Source organism: Lissotriton vulgaris, unplaced genomic scaffold (assembly GCF_964263255.1).
Source record: "Lissotriton vulgaris unplaced genomic scaffold, aLisVul1.2 SCAFFOLD_2884, whole genome shotgun sequence".
NCBI classification, from domain to species: domain Eukaryota; kingdom Metazoa; phylum Chordata; class Amphibia; order Caudata; family Salamandridae; genus Lissotriton; species Lissotriton vulgaris.
Window position 1 is genome coordinate 131,267 of NW_028255264.1, and position 19,680 is coordinate 150,946.

General features: G+C 46.9%; 1 pseudogene; it reads left to right on the top strand.

Moving 5' to 3' along the window:
• The first annotated feature begins 17,128 nt into the window (after positions 1–17,128).
• LOC147659184 (uncharacterized) lies at positions 17,129–19,410 on the top strand (annotated as a pseudogene).
• Positions 19,411–19,680: the final 270 nt, after the last annotated feature.

Below are 19,680 nucleotides of genomic sequence, written 5' to 3' on the forward strand. Positions count from 1 at the left end.
TGAAGGAGAACGTGCACTTTTACTGATTGTGCAAGATTTGATTAAGAAAGGTGTGGTTGAAGAAACGCGAGGAAATATTTGTAATAGTCCTGTATTGCCGATCTTGAAACGAACTGATCCTACAAAGCCTCCAGTTTATAGGTTTGTCATAGACCTTAGAGAAGTTAATAAGATTGTAATTCCGCAGTTTCCTGTAGTGCCAGACATTACTGCCTTGTTAACATTGATTCCCGCTACAGCCAATTGGTTCTCAGTCATCGACTTGAAGAATGCCTTTTTCAGCATTCCGATAGCCGAGGAAAGCAGAGATATTTTTGGCTTCTGTCTAGGAGGTCGAAGCTTCAGATTTAAACGCGCTCCACAAGGCTATTGTGAAAGTCCATCCATTTACAGTCAAGCTTTAAAAAGTCAGTTGGATTCTTTTGTCCTTCCTCCAGGTTCTGCCCTAGTACAGTACGTAGACGATCTTTTGGTGGCTGCCGATGACAAGGAAACTTGCAAAGCGGCTACGATTTCACTATTGCATCATTTGTCTAATTTGAATCATAAGGTGTCACCTTCCAAAATGCAATACTGCTGCCAAGAAGTAACCTACTTAGGTCATCTCTTGTCAAAGGAGGGAAGGAAGTTGACCCCAGAGAGAATAAAAGCAATTACGCAAATGAGTGTTCCACGCACACAGAAGGAAGTACGTGCCTTCCTAGGTATTACCTCCTACTGTAGGCAATGGATCCCAAATTTTTCACTTTTAGCGAAACCATTGGTAGCTTTGACTGGGAAAAATGTTCCGAGTCCGGTGCCATGGTCTGATGAATGTCAAGAGAGTTTTACTGAATTACGAAAAGCATTGTGTTCAGCTCCTGTATTGGGCACACCTGATTACAGTAAGCCATTCACGCTCTACGTTCACGAAAGAGAAGGTTGCGCGTTGAGTGTCCTGACACAGAAGTTTGGTGATAAACAACGCCCTTGTGCGTATTTCTCATCAACATTAGATCCGGTAGCTAGAGCATTGCCTAGTTGTTTGAGGGCTACAGCGGCAGCTGCGGCTTCCATTCGACAATCTGCTGGTTTGGTGATGAACAATATGCTAGTGGTCATGGTTCCTCATGCAGTGGATACACTCATGAACCGAACGAAGACACAACACCTTACTAGTGCGAGATTATCTGGTTACGAGCTGACGTTATTAGCGAGTCATATTCAGATCAAAAGATGCAATGTATTGAATCCAGCAACACTGTTGCCGACTGATCTAGAGTCGAGTGATTCCGAGCCACATGACTGTTATTTTAAAACGGAAGAAGAGACAAAAGGACGAATTGACCTTAAAGATACTCCCCTATCCGACCCGGATGGTACGCTGTATGTGGACGGGTCATGTTTTAAATTGGAGAATGGTGATGTGACTGCTGCTTACGCGGTGACGACTTTGAAGACGATTGTGGAGACTGCAAGAGTGAGTCAGAATTCTGCCCAAGCTGCAGAATTAATAGCTCTTACGAGAGCGTGTGTTTTAGCTGAGGGAAAGAGAGTGAATGTGTTTACAGATAGTCAGTACGCATTTGGCGTGGCCCATAGTTTTGGCCGGTTGTGGAGAGAAAGAGGTTTCATTACGTCCCATGGGACTAAGATTCAACATGGTCAGCTAGTTAACGACTTGTTAGAATCTTTAACCTTGCCGACTGAAGTTGCGATTGTGAAGTGCAGTGCTCATAAAGCAATCACGGATGATGTTGGTCGGGGAAATGCCTTTGCTGATGAAACAGCTAAACAGACAGCTAGAGACATGATGAGTAGAATGTATGTTGCTACGTCTGCAAGATGGATTGCTGAGTCTGGGATGTGTGAAGACACTATGGAAAGTGTGAAAGAGATTCAGAGAGAAGCGACTGAGGAAGAGAAACGTGTATGGAGAGAAAGTACGGGCAAGTTGGACTCGAATGGATGTTGGATCGATTTGACAGAACAGCAGCGTTGGATGTTACCTGATGCGTATGTGCTTGCAGTAGTAACGATGGCGCATGGAGTGGCGCATATAAGTTCTAAAGGGATATGTAAGATGTTAGCTCCGGTTTGGAAGAATGAGGGAATCAGTAAGTGTGCAGAGAGAGTAGTGAAAAACTGTATGGTGTGCTTGATGCATAATCCTGGCAAGGGAACTCCAACTCCAGCTGGCCATTTCGCTCCTCCTTCCTGTCCATTTGAAGTGATTCAGTTAGACTTCATTCACATGGAACGCTGCAACAATTTAAAATACGTCTTAGTGGTGGTTTGTGCTTTTTCCAGGTGGATAGAAGCATACCCACTAAAGGACAATACTGCTCTATCCACTGCCAAAATTCTTCTCAAAGAATATTTCCCTAGATTTGGAATGCCACGGATTGTATGGTCAGATAACGGAAGTGAGTTTATAGGGAAAGTTATGCAGAGTGTGTGTGCTGGTCTAGGATTGAAACAAAAATTTCATAGTGCGAACCATCCCCAGTCAGCTGGTCTAGTGGAGGGTTATAATGGCACCCTCAAGCTTAAAATAGCCAAAATACAAGCATCCACAGGTTTGGCTTGGCCAGACGCACTTCCTTTGGCCTTGTTATCAACGAGAGCAACAGTGCATTCTAGAATAGGGCTTTCTCCATATGAGATTGTTTTTGGCCGCCCGGCAAATGTCTGGGGTGTGCCAAGGCCTAAACACTTTTGCTCCATTGAATATCCTATGTTGATAGACTACCTTTACGACTTGACTGCTAAATTAAGTCTTATTCATCAACAGGTTTTTGATGCTTTGCCAAAGCCTCCGGAGAGTCCAGGGCATCAACTGAAACCGGGTGACTTCATAGTGGTCCGGAACTTCGCGAGGACAAAGAATCTTCAGCCTCGCTACATCGGCCCCTTCCAGATCCTGCTGGCAACGAGAACAGCTGTACGTGTTGCTGGCCGGAAGAACTGGATCCACGCTTCCCACGTAAAGCGTGTTCCACTGCCGCTGCCCTACGACGACTGGGTGAAGAAGGGAATTGGTGCCTCCGAATCTGAATTAACTCCAAAATTTGTCCCTTTCAGCGATGCCAATTTGATTTCTGACACTTTGAAACTTGACTCTCCTCCTGAAAAGACTGTTTTGAACATTGAACATTTGTCTCCAGCATCAAAAGAAACTTTGCCATCTGCGAGCGTAAACTCTGCAACAGCTGCTAGTGATACACTATTTTCCGATCCAACAGTACCAGCAAAGAAAAGATACAATCTTAGAAGCTATAAAACGAACTAATAAAGCAGGCAACTGCATATTGTGCTTTGGATACACATATACATTGAACTTTTTGCTTTTCAGCCAGGAAGTTTGCTATTGTTTATTGTTTTTTAAATTGCCTTGCCGTCTGGGTAGCCGTAGGGTCGTGGCTGTGTGCCTAGTTTGAATTTGCAGGGGTCTGACACAAGGTCGATCTTTCTGTTAGTTTTGGGAACTCCCAGGGCTGACAGAGGCATTTTCATCTACGTACACATCATCAGTGGTCGCGAGCGGATTGTAGAAGATGGAACTTCCTGCGCTGCAACGAAAGAATGTGATTTACGTTCGCAGAAACAGACTAAATAGAATTCTTCACAGCAAATGTTTCTTGATGCAGTGTGCCATTGCATTTTTGATTGTTTTAGCAACATTGGTGGGTGGAATTGTCTTTAGCATAAACTTGATTTTTGTGCCAGTTTCTACAGTGCCTCCCCTTGATCCAGCCATTTCTACTGTTTCTTCTATACACTCTTTTCACTCATTTCCAGAACATGAGCAAGCTCGACGCTCAGAATTCATCAACAACACTTTTGTACAGCTCTTACACCAACACCAACTGGTAGTTAACACTACAGACTGCTGGGTGTGTGGCTTAATACCTCACACCATGGATAAAGGTATTCCCTATCTGGTTTTACCTTTTAGCTACAATGGATCATTTCAGGCCCTTCAAACCATTTTTGCTTATGCCCTTGAAACCTATCCTCCACGTCCACCACGCTCCACTAAATATAACTCTGCCAACAAAGCTTTAGTCCAGGGAATTATTGACATGATCAAGGACGTCAATAATACTCCATCATACCCTAGAGACGAATTGCGAGTATATTTAAGTTGGAATACTTCAGAGTATCGCCTTAGTTTAGGAGAAAGCAAGCGTAAAAGCTCAACTCCAATCTGGGTCGTACCTCACCGAGGTCAGGTCTGTTTGCAAGGTAACGGGAGAAATCCGAGAGCTCAGCTAGGGAGGAGTGAGTGCGTAGAGACTTATGTGTTTCCGGCTAACTCTTCCCCTGCCTTCCTCACTGCTAGGGGTACCTACTTCATTTGTCGAGACAGAGCTTATACATGGTTGCCTGCCGACTTCTCAGGATCATGTTATATTGCTCGATTGTTGCCTCCAACATACACTGCTTCGCCGGATTATTACAGAACAAGAGTAGCTAGAGGTGTTTTCAGCAAGGAAGATACCGCTGGTCAGGAAGCTGGAGACTTCTTCAAAGGCTTCCTTCCGTTCTGGGGGCCTATGGCCAATAGTAGAAACATACGTCAGCTAACACGGGTAGTTGAATCTACTATTACCGAAACTACTGGTGCCCTTAGCAATCTGACAGCTGAGCTTCAGGCGGATAGACTCATGACATTGCAGAACCGTATGGTTCTAGATGTTATCCTTGCAGACCGAGGTGGGGTATGCAGAATGATCCAATCGAGCTGCTGTGTCTTCATTCCTAATAATGCTCCAACAGTTTACGAGGCGATCTCTAAGTTGCACAAAATTTCCGATTCCATACATGTAGATGAGGGAAACTGGTCCTTTATGGAGTGGGTTTGGACTCTGATCTCAGCGTGGGGATGGAAGGTTCTACTGGTCATTGGTATCATCTTAGTATTCCTATTCTCATGTTGTCTGATTATCCAGTGTGGTCCTGCTCTGTGTAGTCTTTGTGCTGCAACCTGTTTTAGGAAACCACCTGCATTTGGAGAAAAGGCACGAGAAAGGATGATGATACAACAGCATGTCACTGACCTGATGAGCATAGAACTAGATTCAGACATAGATTGAGTAATTGCCTATGTAAGGGCAAAAGGAGGGTCTGAGGTTCCGTGACGGTTCCGTGACGACTTGAACCCGTGTTTTCAAGTTTGTCGGAAATACATAACATTAGTATCAGCGAACCGCAAATGATCCATTTAGCATATCCTGGTGTTTTCGCTACGTTACGAGCAAGAGCACTCCTGTTATGAACACATTTCTGATCTACCCATGGCATACATCTTAGATCATGGCCGCCATTTTGTGTTTCCTTGCCCTCACATATGCAATAGCCTCTGATCACTTCATTCACTCCACCTTGATTAAGGACACGTAGTCTTAACCGGAGATTCACCTCTTACATGACACGTACACCTTAAACCAGATCACACTGAAGCTGCATGACTCGACAAAGGCTGCCTCCTCTGCCCGAGGCCAGCCCACCTGAACTGGTTCTCGTGTCCATTGTCCCGATCATGATTAGGCGGCCGAAGCCGGTAGCCTTGCCCATTTACAACCCACAAACATCTCTTATCCCGCTTTCCTATCTTTTGCACCTGGCTCTGCTCCTTTCCTTCTGGGCCTTTATTAGGGGGAGGTAACGAACTTTACGATGAGGCGGTCCGGCTCTTGAATGCAATATTGACAAGGGATTGTGATGGACTAGTGGGAACCCCTCTTCGTGATGTTTGGTATCAGATATTATCGACAGTTCCTGTGTAACGCCAAATATTTATTGTTTAGAGACACAAAGGTTTGGGAGTGTACCGACATGTGAAATATTTGCCTAGAGCATAAATTTTGGTATATAAGGAGCAACCCTCAATGTACAAATCGAACAGGCTCCTGGGTACTGACCGTGTGTAGTATCTATGACTTCTGTGTCCCTGCAGTAATAAACCTTTGGTCTTTGACGCCACCATCGAGAAGCCCGTGTTTCTGTTCATTTGCGCACCAAGGCAGGTGGAACTCCGGGGTCTTTGGGTGTTGTTCCCTGACACCTCTGGACGGAACCAAAAAGTCCAGAACTCCACCAGGTTTGGGGTTTCTTGCGTCAGAGTATAGGAGTCCATCATCCCAATATACCTTATGGGCACCTATAGCATTCCCTGCAGCCTCAGCAGCAGCCTGCTGTCTGAGGGGAGGAACAGTCTAATTGGGCCTGCTTCAAGTCTGCCCTGGAAGGTCCCCCTGTCCCAAGAAACTCAACCTGTTCAGGTTCAAGCTCTTCTAGGACAGTTCCTTCTGGGGTCTTGGGGTCAGCCTCCTGAGAGAGCTGATCCTCAACCTGAGGCAGGGGGGAAGGCTCAGCCTTACCCCTACTGCTCTTTCTCTTGGGTAGTGTCTGGTCCATTCTTCCAGGATCCAGCACTAGTTCAGCTGGGCATTTCTTGGCCTGTGACCTAGTCACAGCAAGCACATGTGAGGAGAGACCTAGCATTTCTACATGAGTCCTGTACTCCACATCTGACCACAGTGAGGATTCCAAATCATTGCTCAAAAGACAATCTACTGGGAGGTCTGAACTAACTACAACCCTTTTGAGGCCAGTTACCCCTCCCCAGGAGAAATTAACAATTGCCATACTGTGATTGGTAGTGACATTGCTAGCATTGGTCACTAGGTAATCTGTACCTAGCATGATCTGGTCAGGGTCCACAAATGTTGGTGTCACCATAGTGACACTGGCACAGGTGTCCCTGTAGGCCTGAGCCATCTTTCCATTTATCAAAGGCGTTTGCCTGTATTTGCCTAGAGTACTAGGGCTTACGGTAGGGGTCATATCCATGTCCCCAGTACAAACAAGAACTGCCTGAGTTGGTGTTCTAACTAAGTCAGAACCCACCTCAGTTCCCAGGGTTAACCCAACTATAGCCTTGGGCGGTGCACTACCACTACTAACTGTACTAGGGGTTGCAGGTGTCTTAGGGACAGTAGTGTTAGGAGTTTGGCCTTTCTTGGTGCACTCAATAAACCAGTGAGTCTTACTTTTACAGTATTGGCACCATGGTTTCTTAGGACCATCATTCTTCTTCTTTTGGGAAGTTTGGGACCCACCCTCCTTAGGTTGTTGGGGCCCTGTTGAAGACTTCTGGTCATTTTGCTTATTCTCATTACCCTTCTGGTCTGCTTTCTTCTGGCCACCACCCTGGTTCTGGTTCTGCTGCTTGACCCTTGTCCTGACCCATCTGTCTGCCTTCTTTCCCAATTCTTGGGGAGAGGTCAGATCTGAGTCAATCAAGTGCTGATGCAACAACTGGTTCTGACAATTATTTAAGATTTGTTCTCTCATAATTAGATTATACAATCCTGTGTAATCAGTAACTTTACTTCCCAGTAACCAGCCTTCCAAAGCCTTAGTGGCACAATCATCAAAGTCAGTCCAATCCTGAGCCTGAGTTTTCTGGGTATCCCTGAACAACAACCTGTATTGCTCAGTGGTTAAGCCAAACCCATCAATCAGTGCAAGTTTCAAGACTTGGTAATCATTAGCATCCTCATCTCTGACAGTGAGGAGCTTGTCTTCACCTTTACCTTCAAAAGAGAGCCACAATATAGCTGCCCAGTGACTCTGGGGTACCTGCTGTACTTTGCAGGCTCTCTCCAAAGCAGTTATCCACTTGTGGATATCATCTCCTGTCTTATAGGAGGGCACTAATTTGCTCAGGTTTCTGTTATCAAAAATCCTGTCTTTATCCTTAGGGATATTGCTGCCACCAGTGGGGACTGCCCCACTCAACTGTTGCCCTCTAGCAAAGGCAAGCTTCTCCTTGGCAAGGGCAAGTTCTTCCCTCTGGTTCCTCAGATTAGCTTGTCTCATCCTTGCTTCATGTTCTCTCCTCTGAGGGGAAGTCTTTCTCCTCTGGGGAGAATTCATTCTCCTCTGGGAAGAGGCATGAGAGAGTACAGATCTATTGGAGTCCCTAGAATGAGATCTATCTCTTGTAACTCCCAAGTTAGGCCTGCTTAGGGCCAGTACTGGGGGTCCCCCAGATCCTTCCCTATGTAGGTCTAAGTTGGCCCTTGTAAGTCTGCTGACTAGCTCAGGACCTTTGTCTGCCTCATCCCCAGAGACTTCCTCTTCTTCCTCCTCCTCTTCTACATCTACTGTTTCAGGGAGGTCTGGATCACCAAGTGTACCTTCTAAGAGGGGCATACTCCTATCTGGATTAGAGGGGTCTGTGTTAGCAGCCCTTCTGGCATCATATGTCTCTAAGAGACCTAACAGAAAAGGAGCTGTAGGGTTTGAACCCTGTTTCAATTTCCTGGAGGTACACAATTGTCTCATCTCCTGGAAACGGAGAGCTGCATATCTGGAAAGGACCTGTGGAAGGTCACTAACCACTAGGGGAGTCTCTGAAGACTCTCCATGGGTAGACATGCTTCTAGTGTGGTGTAAGTGATGCACCTACCTACACTATGGGTTTTCCTACTGATCCCTTGCTAAGAGTTGTAGTCAGGGTGTGCTAGGCCCTTTCTACTACAACAGCTGGTTCAGTAGAACTCAGAGTATTTCTAAGCTTGTTATATGTACCTAGAGTGCCTTATGTGATCTTTCAACTGATATTTCAAGATTATACGTGGTAAAAACAACAGCAAGCTCAAATCCCAACCGCTGCACACCAATCTGAGAAGTTGGCCTGATATATGATGCTCACTAGTTCTAGTGATCACCTTCTATCAGTCCAAACAACCCTTATGGTGATTGGTTGTAAGTCAACCTTATAGACCAGCTATCCTAATGGTAGCATGGACAAAGCAGTCTTAGGCTAAACTCTTTTGGCATGTGAAGCCAGCTGTTTTACCACAATATAACCCCTTGAATACCAGATGAAAGGACACCACACAGGTTGTTATGAAAATAAACGATATATTTATTAATAACAACACCTCTGAACTCTTTATGAGGTCAGAGGGCTAAGCACATGACAATCTCTTCTGAAAAATACGTTAAGTTGCACAAAATTACAATGGTGCCCTAGGGGCACGACAAACCATATACTAAGTAAGTGGAATGTGAAAGTCGATAGTAAGAATGGAGCTGTCCGGAGGCTGTAGGATCGGTGGGGCCACGCTACCCTAACACTAGGTAAGTACTAGGAGGCCCACGGAACGCGTGTGCAGAGTGTGTACTCACACGCGAGATGCGTAACAACGTCTATGGACAGTACTGTTCAAGAAAAAGGTGAGTACGGACAATCCTGACTAGATAGGACTAAAACGACTGTGGAACTGGACACTAGGACAGTTAAACTACCCTTGAGCACCAAAATGCTCTTGTTACCTCACCCACGGGCCGCGGGTGCATAGGGCTCAAAGTGCGTCGGGTTCTCACGTTGAAGTCAATGGAGCCTGAAAGAAAAGATGCTGAAGGCGACCAGGAGGAAGATGTCCGGTGCAATCCAAGGGTGGATTGTTGAAGAAGGAGACCTGAAAGCAGAGGGGACAATGTTCACAGTCACTAGCCAGTGACTGGGGTGGAACCAGGAAGGAACCAGATGTCGTCGTCGCGATCAGGTGAAGAGTGGACGCTTGACTCTGCAGCCACGTGGACCAGGAGGTGTCTTCGACGACCAGGATGGAGGCATGAGCTGTCCCACGCAGGCCCTCGCTGTCGGCGGTGTTGGATCCGGAATCGGCATCAACACGCCTTGGCAAAGGCAACCCACGCGGTGAGTGGAGAAAGCGTCTGGTGTGGACTAGGAGAGTCTGAGGTGCCCCTCTTTTGGAAGGGAGCAAGGGCCAGTCTGGGGCAACCAGACCAGCAGTAAAGATTCAAAGGTTCGTCGTCTGGGAGGCCACAAGCCAGCAGGCAAGTGACCAGACAATGCATCGAGCAGCAACAAAGCAGAAGGGCCCCACGCAGATCTCGTGGATGCTGGAGGGCGGATCTTCGGTGCAGGAGCTGCTCGGGGCTGGGGCTTCTCAGTCCCCAAAGCACTTGGTCGAGTTTACCTCGGGAGTCGTGCTGGAAGCGAAGTGCAGTCTCTTCCAAGATGGCCGGTCCCACGTGTCTTGTCGCACCCACGGGTCTCAGCTTTGCTGCAGATGTGGGTTGAGGTCGGAGAGGTCTGGGAATCCGGGTCTCGTCGGGCTCTGAAGTCTGGATCCTGGAAGGAAGACGACAAAGGGATGCCACTGGACGCTTGATGGTGCCTGCTTGTGCAGGGTGGACACTCCTTGCCCACAAGGGAGATTCTTCAGTCTTTTGTGGAGCAGAACGTCGAAGTCCAGAGTTTCTTCTTGTAAAGTTGTTCAGGATAATCTGATTTGGAATGGGACCAGCTCCTACCTTTATCCTGCTAAAGGGGGCTGCGCTACTGACTAGGTCCCTCCCCTGGGTGAGACCAGGAAGGGGGGTGGCTACACCCCCAATCCTTTGTCCGGCTTCCCGCCAGAGCTGGGGCTGGAGTGCCCCAGCAACTGGTTGGAACCAGTGTATGCACAGGGCACCTTGTGTGCCCCAGGCATGTCTCATTCCTTTCAAGCCTACCCTACCCAATACACAAAATCCTGTCTGGGGTGGTGCTAGCACCTCCCAAGGCAGGAAACCCTTTGTCCAAGCTGCCCTCGCTGGAAGGACTCCCAGCAGCAGGAGGTCAGACTTGTGTCTGTGGTGGCAGCATCCATTTTGTGATGCCAAGGCTCGAGTTAACTTTAACCGGGGTTCTTAGTTACATACATGTCGTGTCCCTCTAGAAGGGTGGAATGCTACCCCCGTCGCCAGAATTGGCGAGGGGGTAGTATTCCAATTAGTATGACACCTTACTCGACATGTTTTGATAATGCTATACCAGAGTTAGCATTTAACCGCGAGGATTATAATGTACTAAACAGTATATGGTATAGCGTTATCATGGAACATCTATTAGGACTTGGTTCCGCAAGCTGCAAACGGGCTCAGCTCATGCCAGAGCACCATCTCACATAATTCCAAGCACTCTGCCTTCAGGATTGATAAGGCCTTCCATAGGACTGACTGATAGGAATATATGTGTCCATTTTAGGTTTAGATATAGGTAACTATATCTAAAGCAAAGGGTGATTACACCACCTTGCCCCAGCTGTCGTGAAGCCAGTTGTGTCTGTTTAGATGGCCAGCCAGGGGTGGCATAATACATGCTTCAGCCCCTGGTAGGCCCTGGGTACACCTATGCCCTGGATACCTAAGGTATACTGCACAGGGACTGATAAGGTGGCCCAGTACCAATTGGTAAATGCACCTAAGGTACATGCTTGTCAATTTAGAGAGAGAACAGCTAGGCTGTGGGTCTGATTAGCAGGCCCACAGCCAGGGAAAGTCGTAAACCAGTGAAGCAAAAAGCAAAAATCTGGGGTGACCATAGGATTGCAGACCCCACTCTCCTACACCTGTGTTATTGCATTGTTTGCATCAGATTCTCCTAGTGCCGCGCCTGTGATATTGCATTGTGTCCACCAGATTCTCCTAGTCCCGTTCCCATGTTTTTGCAGTATTTACTTCAACCTTAGTGCCTGGCCCATGTTATGCATTGTTTGCGTCAGATTCTCCTAGTGCCTCACCGTGTTATTGCCTTATTTGCTTCAACCCTACTGCCTGGCCCAGGTTATTGAATTGTTTGCATCAGATTCTCCTGGTACCTGGTCTGTGTTATTGCACTGTTTGCATCAGATTCTCATAGTGCCTGGCCTGTGTTATTACATTGTTTGCATCAGATTTTCTTGGTGCCTGGCCTGTGTTATTGCATTGTTCGCATCAGATTCTCATAGTGCCTGTTCTGTGTTATTGCATTGTTTGCATCAGATTCTCCTAGTGCCTGGCCTGTGTTATTGCATTATTTGCATCAGATTCTCCTGGTACCTGGTCTGTGTTATTGCACTGTTTGCATCAGATTCTCATAGTGCCTGTTCTGTGTTATTGCATTGTTTGCGTCCGATTCTCCTAGTGCCTGGCCTTTGTTATTGCATTATTTGCATCAGATTCTTCTAGTGCCTGGCCTGTGTTATTGCATTGTTCGCATCAGATTCTCATAGTGATTGGCCAGGGTTATTGCATTGTTTGCATCAGATTCTCTTGGTGCCTGGCCTGTGTTATAGCATTGTTTGCATCAATTCTACTGCCTGGCCTGTGTTATTGCATTGTTTGCGTCTAGTGCCCGGCCTGTGTTATTGCATTGTTTGCCTTAGATTCTTCTAGTGCCTGGTCTGTGTTTTTGCATTATTTGCGTCAGGTTGTCACAACGCCTGGCCTGTGATATTGCATTGTTTGCTTCACGTTTTTCTAGTACCTGGTCTGTTATTGCATTATATGTGCTGCTTTTGGTATGTTATTATTCTAATAGTTGCAGCTTCTCTAATAAACGTGGTACCTTTTATCCCAATCAAGTGCATCTGACTGCAAGGACACTGCCCTCTTCCTGCAGTGTTGTGTGGCATTTTAGGCTCCAAGTGAATTTTCACGATGTATGCCCTTATATAGGTACAATTCACTCTGCCCTTAAATAGGCATAGAATTCAAGTCCTTATTTCGACATATCCCATGCAGACCAAATACAGGCATGGCTACTTCCACCCGTACCAAATGTCGCAACGATTTCTTGGAAAATCGGTTAAGCTGTTAGGGAACTTTCCCTTGCACGAATATTGATTTGTCCAAGAACTCATGTACTTTGCAAAGAACAACTATTCCCTAGGGGTTCTTTCCTGATGCTATTATGCCAGTCTTTAGGTCAAACTATGGCATTCCTAGACACCTTCAAGGTATAAATATACCTCTACTTGCTCTAGCAAGACACGGTGGTTCAGAGCAGTTCGACTATCTACTTGCCCAACCGAGCTCGCTACAGCAAGTGCCGAAGGAAGCCGACCCTCCAGCTGACGCATTGATCATGAAGCTGTCTCTTCACCTGCCGAGAATACAGCTCTAGTGTTTACAAGCTCCCCTTGCGGGGTGTTGGGAAATCGAGTCCCAAGACAGAGATACAAGACCTCCTTCATTCTAACTAAGGTATGGAGCTGATTAGAACCAGAGAATTCTTGGATAGATTCTTGGCAAAGAAATCTAAACCTATTCTACACAATACTAACTTCTTCCCTCGTACTAGACTTAGGTTAGGTACATCGGGGTAGGCGTATTTTAGAAGCACCCGTTGAGTATTTTAGCCTGTGTATTTATGTATGTATTTTTATATGGCTTAGAAACCATACAATGCTCTTACAGTATTATTTTATAATACTATTCTCGCTGTATGCATTATACTTTCCAGTCTGTTTAACGATTGTAGCAGTTCACTTTCTTGTATGAGAAAGAAGACTGTTCAATAAACCTTTGTATTGAAAACGCATGTCTCTCTTTTTCTCAACAAACTCTGTTGAAACGAAGCATGCACGATTGACTGAGTGAAATACTTATCTATTGTTTCCGCAACTCTAGAGATATATTTCTTATTCTTGGGAAACAAAGTTGTCATGTTTATGCGGTTGTCAGAAACTAATCCCTTCTTGTGAATTCGAGAAAGTTTCTAGTGACCTCTGAGCTAGCTGGCACTCACTATTAAGTTTAGTATATTCGATAGAGACTTAGTCGACCTCAGTCCTACATCTAATCTATAGGATATATTATTCCAATGCGCAGAGCCTATTGGGAATATAGGAACTACACTACATGGCGCCCGACATTTGGTAAGGCACTAATTTAATGCTAGATACTAAAGTAACTCAGTTGTGCTTTTTTCAGAGACCCCTTTTTTCCGTAAAATACTCCAATAGACGTCTGGAGTGGGTAAAAGGATCAAATATCCGCCATAACTGAGTAGTACGAAAAAATACTATGTGTTAGTTTTTGGTTTGTTCAACGTTGAAGGATACAGTGTTCCAAAATATTGTGCACTGTATCTTTGTTTTCTTGAAACTTGCTCTGCAAACTTTCAGTCAACAAAAATGTCTGTTAACGGCGACCACACCGCAACTGGTGGAACTGCAGTAAAGCCAGCAGCTTTTGACGTAACAGGCTTTAATGAAGTCAATGATGATGCTATCATCATCCCAGAAAATTTAAGGAAAGCCATCACTATAAAACTTATAACAAATGGCCTATCATCAAGATGTGGTAGGGTGTAGGAAGGTGGCTACCTTACTATGGTTACCCCAGATTTTTTGCCTTGTGTTTAGCTGGTTTTTGACTTAGTTGACCGGGTTCCCTGCCAATCAGGGCCCCAGGCCATCTGCTCTCTCTGTAAAATGGATTCCATGTACCCTAGGTACATACCACAATTGGAAATGGACTCCTTGTCAGCCCCTGTACCATGCACTATAGGTGCCTAGGGCATAGGAGCCACCAAGGCCTACCAGGGGCTGCAGCATATCTTTTGCCACCCCTGGCTGGTTCTTAAATTGACACAACTGGCTTATCACTCAGCTGGGGTAAGGTGGTGTCATCACCCCTTGCTTAGATATAGTATACCTATATCTAAACCTATATCTGGACACGTATAAACCTGTGAGCCACTCCTATGGAAGGCCTCATCAATCCTGGAGGCAGAGTGCGTGGTTTAATGTGAGATGGAGCTCTAGCATGATCTTAGCCTGTCTGCAGCCGTCGGGAACAACTCCCTAAGCTGTTTCAGGATAATGCCATACCATATACTCTTAAGTGCATTATAATCCTCGCGGTTATATAGCAACTCTGGTTTGGCTTTATCAAAACATGTCGTGTAAGGTGTCATACGATTTGGAATACTATCCCCTCGCCAGTTCTGGCAACGGGGATAGCATTCCACCCCTCTAGAGGGGTAAGACATGTTACTTTACTTAAATGCGGTTAATTTCTAAAAGGACCTTGGATCCACAAAATGGATGCCTCTGCCACAGACACGGGTCTGACCCCCTGCAGCTGACCGAAACTCAGCCAAGGGGGCCTGGACAAAGGGTTTCCTGTCACAGGGAGGTGTCACGCACCCCCAGACAGGAGATAGTGGATTGTAGCAGGGAGGTTTGAAAGAAACCAGACACTGCATGGGGAGCACAAGGCTGCCCCTTGCATAATCCGGCCAAACCGGTTCTGGGGCACTCCAGCCCTCGTGCCAGGGCGGCCTGGATCAAAGGAAGGGGGTGTATCCACCCACTTCCTGGGTCCCACCCATAGGAGGGGACCTAGCAGGTAATCCAGCCCCCTAAATTAGTATAAGACTGGGAGCAGTGCCAATGCACTTCAGATTATCCTGATGAAACATAAGAAACGAAACTCTGGACCCTTCGACATCCTACTCGACGTAGAAGACTGAAGAATCTCCCTTGTGGTCAAGGAGTGACCACCCTGTGCAAACAGGCACCATCCAGCCATCGACGTCTGCTTTGTTGCAGTTCCCGCCGGAACTCGAGCGACAGAGATCGACGAGATCAAGCTTGCCTGCCTTCTAACAGCCCGATCCACAGTCCCTGCAGAGCTGAGACCCGGGAGGTGACCGGAAGCGTGGGGCACGCCATCTTGGAAAGACCACGAGACGCTGACCGTGCAGCCCATGAGTGACCCTCGAAGCTGTACAACGGGGTTTGAGAAGCCCCAACCCTGAGCCACTCTTGCACCGAAGCTCACCCCTCTACACTCACCGAGTACTGCGTGGGGCCCTTCTGCTACTTTTGGCTCAACGCGTTGGCCCGGTCACTCGCCAGCTGGCTTGTGGCCCCTGTGCCGACGAAACTTGAAATTCGACCTGTGATTCTGGTTGCTCCAGATTTGCACCAGCTCCCCTAAAAAGGAGCCCCCACTCTCACCCTCCTGGTTCGAGTGAGAAGCAATCTCCCGGTTCCGCGTGGATTGCTCTTGCCAAGTGTTGGTTGCTCCAATCTTGAAGCCGACTGCGCCGACGGTGAGAGCCTTCGTGGGACAGATCGTGACCCGCTCCTGGACGTCATAGATGCCCCAGAGCCCACGTGACAGCGGAGAGAAGCTCCTCGACGACCACCTGATTGCGCCCGACATTGCCTGGTTCCATCCTGGTTCCACCCTGGTCACTGCTGAGTGACCCAGACTCTGTCCCCTCTGCTTTCAGGTACTTTTCGACTCGAGTCCACCCTTGGACTCCACCGGACACTTCTCTTTCACCCCGCCTGCAGCCCTTTCAGCTCCAAGCACTAAGAGCCTGCGTGACGAAACCCGACTCAACTTCGACCCTGTGCACCCGCTTCCTGTGGGTGAGGTAACTTTGCTCCGCCGGTGTTCCCACACTGGTACACATCTCTAGGGTCTGTGTCTTAAGTTTTGTTCCTCTAGGTTCAGCGGAAGTGTCCTTTAACTTTGACTTTGTAACTTTTACGCACCATTGGTTAACATTGGTGCATGCGTGCGCTTTCCGCACTGCACCCGAGTCCCGCGGGCTTTTCCCGACTTCAGCATTGCTTGTCCCGACTGCTCCCAGCGATTCACTAGGCCCTAGGCCTAACCACTGATCGATTGGTATCTCTTATACCATTTTTTTAGTATATGGTCTGAGTGGCCCCTCGCCCTCATCCATATTTGTGCAACTTGTATATGTTATACTGTGCTTTTGATTTAACGCTTGTGCCCCTTTATTTATAAAGAATACTGGGGATTGTTTTTAGTAATAAATACATATATTTTTATAATATATACTTGTGTGGTGTCCTTTCATTTGGTATTACAGGATTGTATGTGGTAAAACAGCTCGCTTAACACGACCTCTTAAGTTAAGCCTTTAGGCTGCTTAGTCCATGCTACCCCTAGGATAGCTTGTCTAACAAGGTTGACTTACAACCAGACACCATAAGGGATTGTTTGGTCTGATATCAGGTGGTTCCAGAATTGGAAACATCACCTATCAGGCCAACTTCTCACATTGGTGAGCAGCGGTGCGGATTTGAGCTTGCTGTTGTTTTACCATTGCAATCTTTTTATCAAATTGAAAGATCACATCAAGTACCTCTAGGTACATATAAATCAAAAGCTTAGCATATTTAGGTTCTACTGAACTCAGTAGTTGTAGATTAAAGGGATTAGCACACCCTGACTACAACTCACTAGCAAGGTACAGTAGGGAAACACTTAGTGTAGGTAGGTGCATCACTTACACCACACTAGAGTCATGTCTGACACAGGAAAAGCCTCAGGGTCTGCTCCTGTGACAGTTGACCTTACCAAGGCAACTTCCAGCTATGACAAATTGACCCGAAAGGACTTGATTGCCTTGCGCATATCAAGAGGGTTAAAAAGGGGCAGAAGTCCCACCAGTCCTATCCTGATAGCCATTCTAGAGCAGGATGACTTAGAGAGGGGGAATGCAGTTCCCTTAGAGTCAGGAGATGGAGTGAACCCCCCTGTAACTGATACCACTCCAGAGGAGGAAGAAGAAGAAGAGGAAGAAGAGGAGGAGGATGGTTCAGACATAGAAGAACCTGAAGATCAGGAGCTAGGGGTTAACAAAGGTGTAGTTGCCAGGCTTAGCCAGGCCAACTTAAACCTACTGGGGAATGGAGAGGGCCAGCACCTCCCCAGATCCCATCAGAGCATTTTCCCAGGCAACAGAAGAGTGAGATCTCCCTCAGGGGACTCTCATATTTCTAGTGCCTCAAGAGAATCTCGGAGAGGCATGACTGCTTCTCAAAAGCTAGAGCATAAGGCCAGGATGAGGGCTGTCAAACTCCAAATAGAGAGGGAGGAGGTAGCCTTGGCCCAAGCTAGACTTGCCTTGGCAAGAGAGCAAAAATTGAGTGGCTTAGATGCCACTGGTGGCAGCAATATTCCTAAAGAGAAACCCAGGTCCTATGATAGTAGAAACCTGACAAAGATTGTGCCCCCCTACAAGGAAGGGGATGACATCCACAAGTGGATAACTGCTCTTGAGAGAGCCTGCATGGTACAGCAGGTTCCTGAGGAACAGTGTGCAGCAATCTTATGGTACTCCTTTTCAGAGAAAGGGAGAGATAAGCTCCTCACTGTCAGACATGAGGATGCAAACAATTACAAAGTCCTGAGAAGTGTCCTAATAGATGGGTTTGGCTTAACCACTGAACAGTACAGGTTGAAGTTCAGAGACACCCAGAAGACACAGACACAGGACTGGACTGATTTTGTAGATTGTGCTACTAAGGCTCTGGAGGGTTGGCTACATGGCAGCAAAGTACATGACTTTACAGGATTGTATAATTTGATTATGAGGGAGCAGATCCTAAGTAATTGTCAGAACCAGCTCTTACACCAGCACCTGGTGGACTCTGATCTGACCTCTCCCCAAGAATTGGGAAAGAAGGCAGACAAGTGGGTCAGAACCAGGATTAGGCCTAAGAATCAGGACAGTAACCAGAAGAAGGAGTCTACCAAGCCTCAAGATAAGGGTGGGGATAAAAGTAAAGAAAAGACTTCCCCAGGGCCCCAAAACTCCAAGAATGGGGGTGGGTCCCAAGACACTTCTTCAACTGAGAAAAAGCCTTATTGTCATGTCTGTAAACAGGTTGGGCATTACAAAACAGACAGCTGTTGTCCCAAGAATGGCAATAAAGAAAATATACCTCCAAAGCCAGCTCCAACACCTCCTATTACTGTCAGCAGTAATCCCCCAGGAAGTGGGAGCACACCCAGGAATCTGGGTGGGTTTACTTTTGGAGCTCAGGTGGACCCTGGCCTATCCAGGTCCCCATCACCAAATGATCTTGTTTATGAGACTGGCATGGGGTTTGCCAACTTCTCTGATTGCCCAAATACTTTGAGCAAATATAGACAAGAACCCATCATCAATGGTTTGAAAGTTGAAGCTTTTAGAGACACAGGGGCTAGCATCACCATGGTGGCTGACTGTATAGTCCCCTCTAAGCAACTTTTACCAGGTGCCACATACCAGGTAACAAACATTGATGGCGTCAAAACAAATCATCCCATGGCAGTAGTAAGTCTCAGCTGGGGAGGTGTCATTGGCCCAAAGAGAGTGGCAGTGTCATCAAACTTGCCTGTAGACTGCCTACTTGGTAATGATTTGGAAATCTCAGCCTGGGCTGAGGTTGAACAGGAAACCCATTCTAGAATGGTAAATTCCAATGGAAAGGTTAGTGGGGCTGTAATGGCTACAGCCCCAATTCAAGATGTCCTTCCTGAAAAGGTTGGTAGGGCTGAGATACTCTCTGCCCCATCTTTAGCAGAAGCTCTTCCTAAACAGAATAGCAAAGCTGTTATGATAACAGCAGAAACCCAAACTGAGTCTCCTCCTGAAAAGGTTGGTGGGGCTGTGATGGCCACAGCCCAAACTCAAACTGATATGTGTGTTGTGAAGCCTGAAATGATGGATAACTCCACACAAACTGAGAGCATGGAGGAGGAAGAGAAATCTCCCCCTCACCAGACTTTAGGACAGGATCAGCCTCCTCAGGGAACTGATCTTACCCCTGATGAAGGAACTGCCCCAGAGGTTGTTAGGCCTGGCCTGACAGAGCCTCTGATGGCGGTGGACCCTTCTCAGGTGGGACCCAGTCTGGAGCAGGTAACCTGCCCCTCTCTCCCTTGCCTCAGCCAGCCCAGGGCTGCAGAGGACAAGAAGGACAGTGAGACCCAGAGGGCCCCCTGTCAAATAAAGCACCCCCATCTGAGGTAATTGAAATTTTTATGGTCAAGTGTGTCCCCTAACGTGTACCCCAACGTTCCATGTAC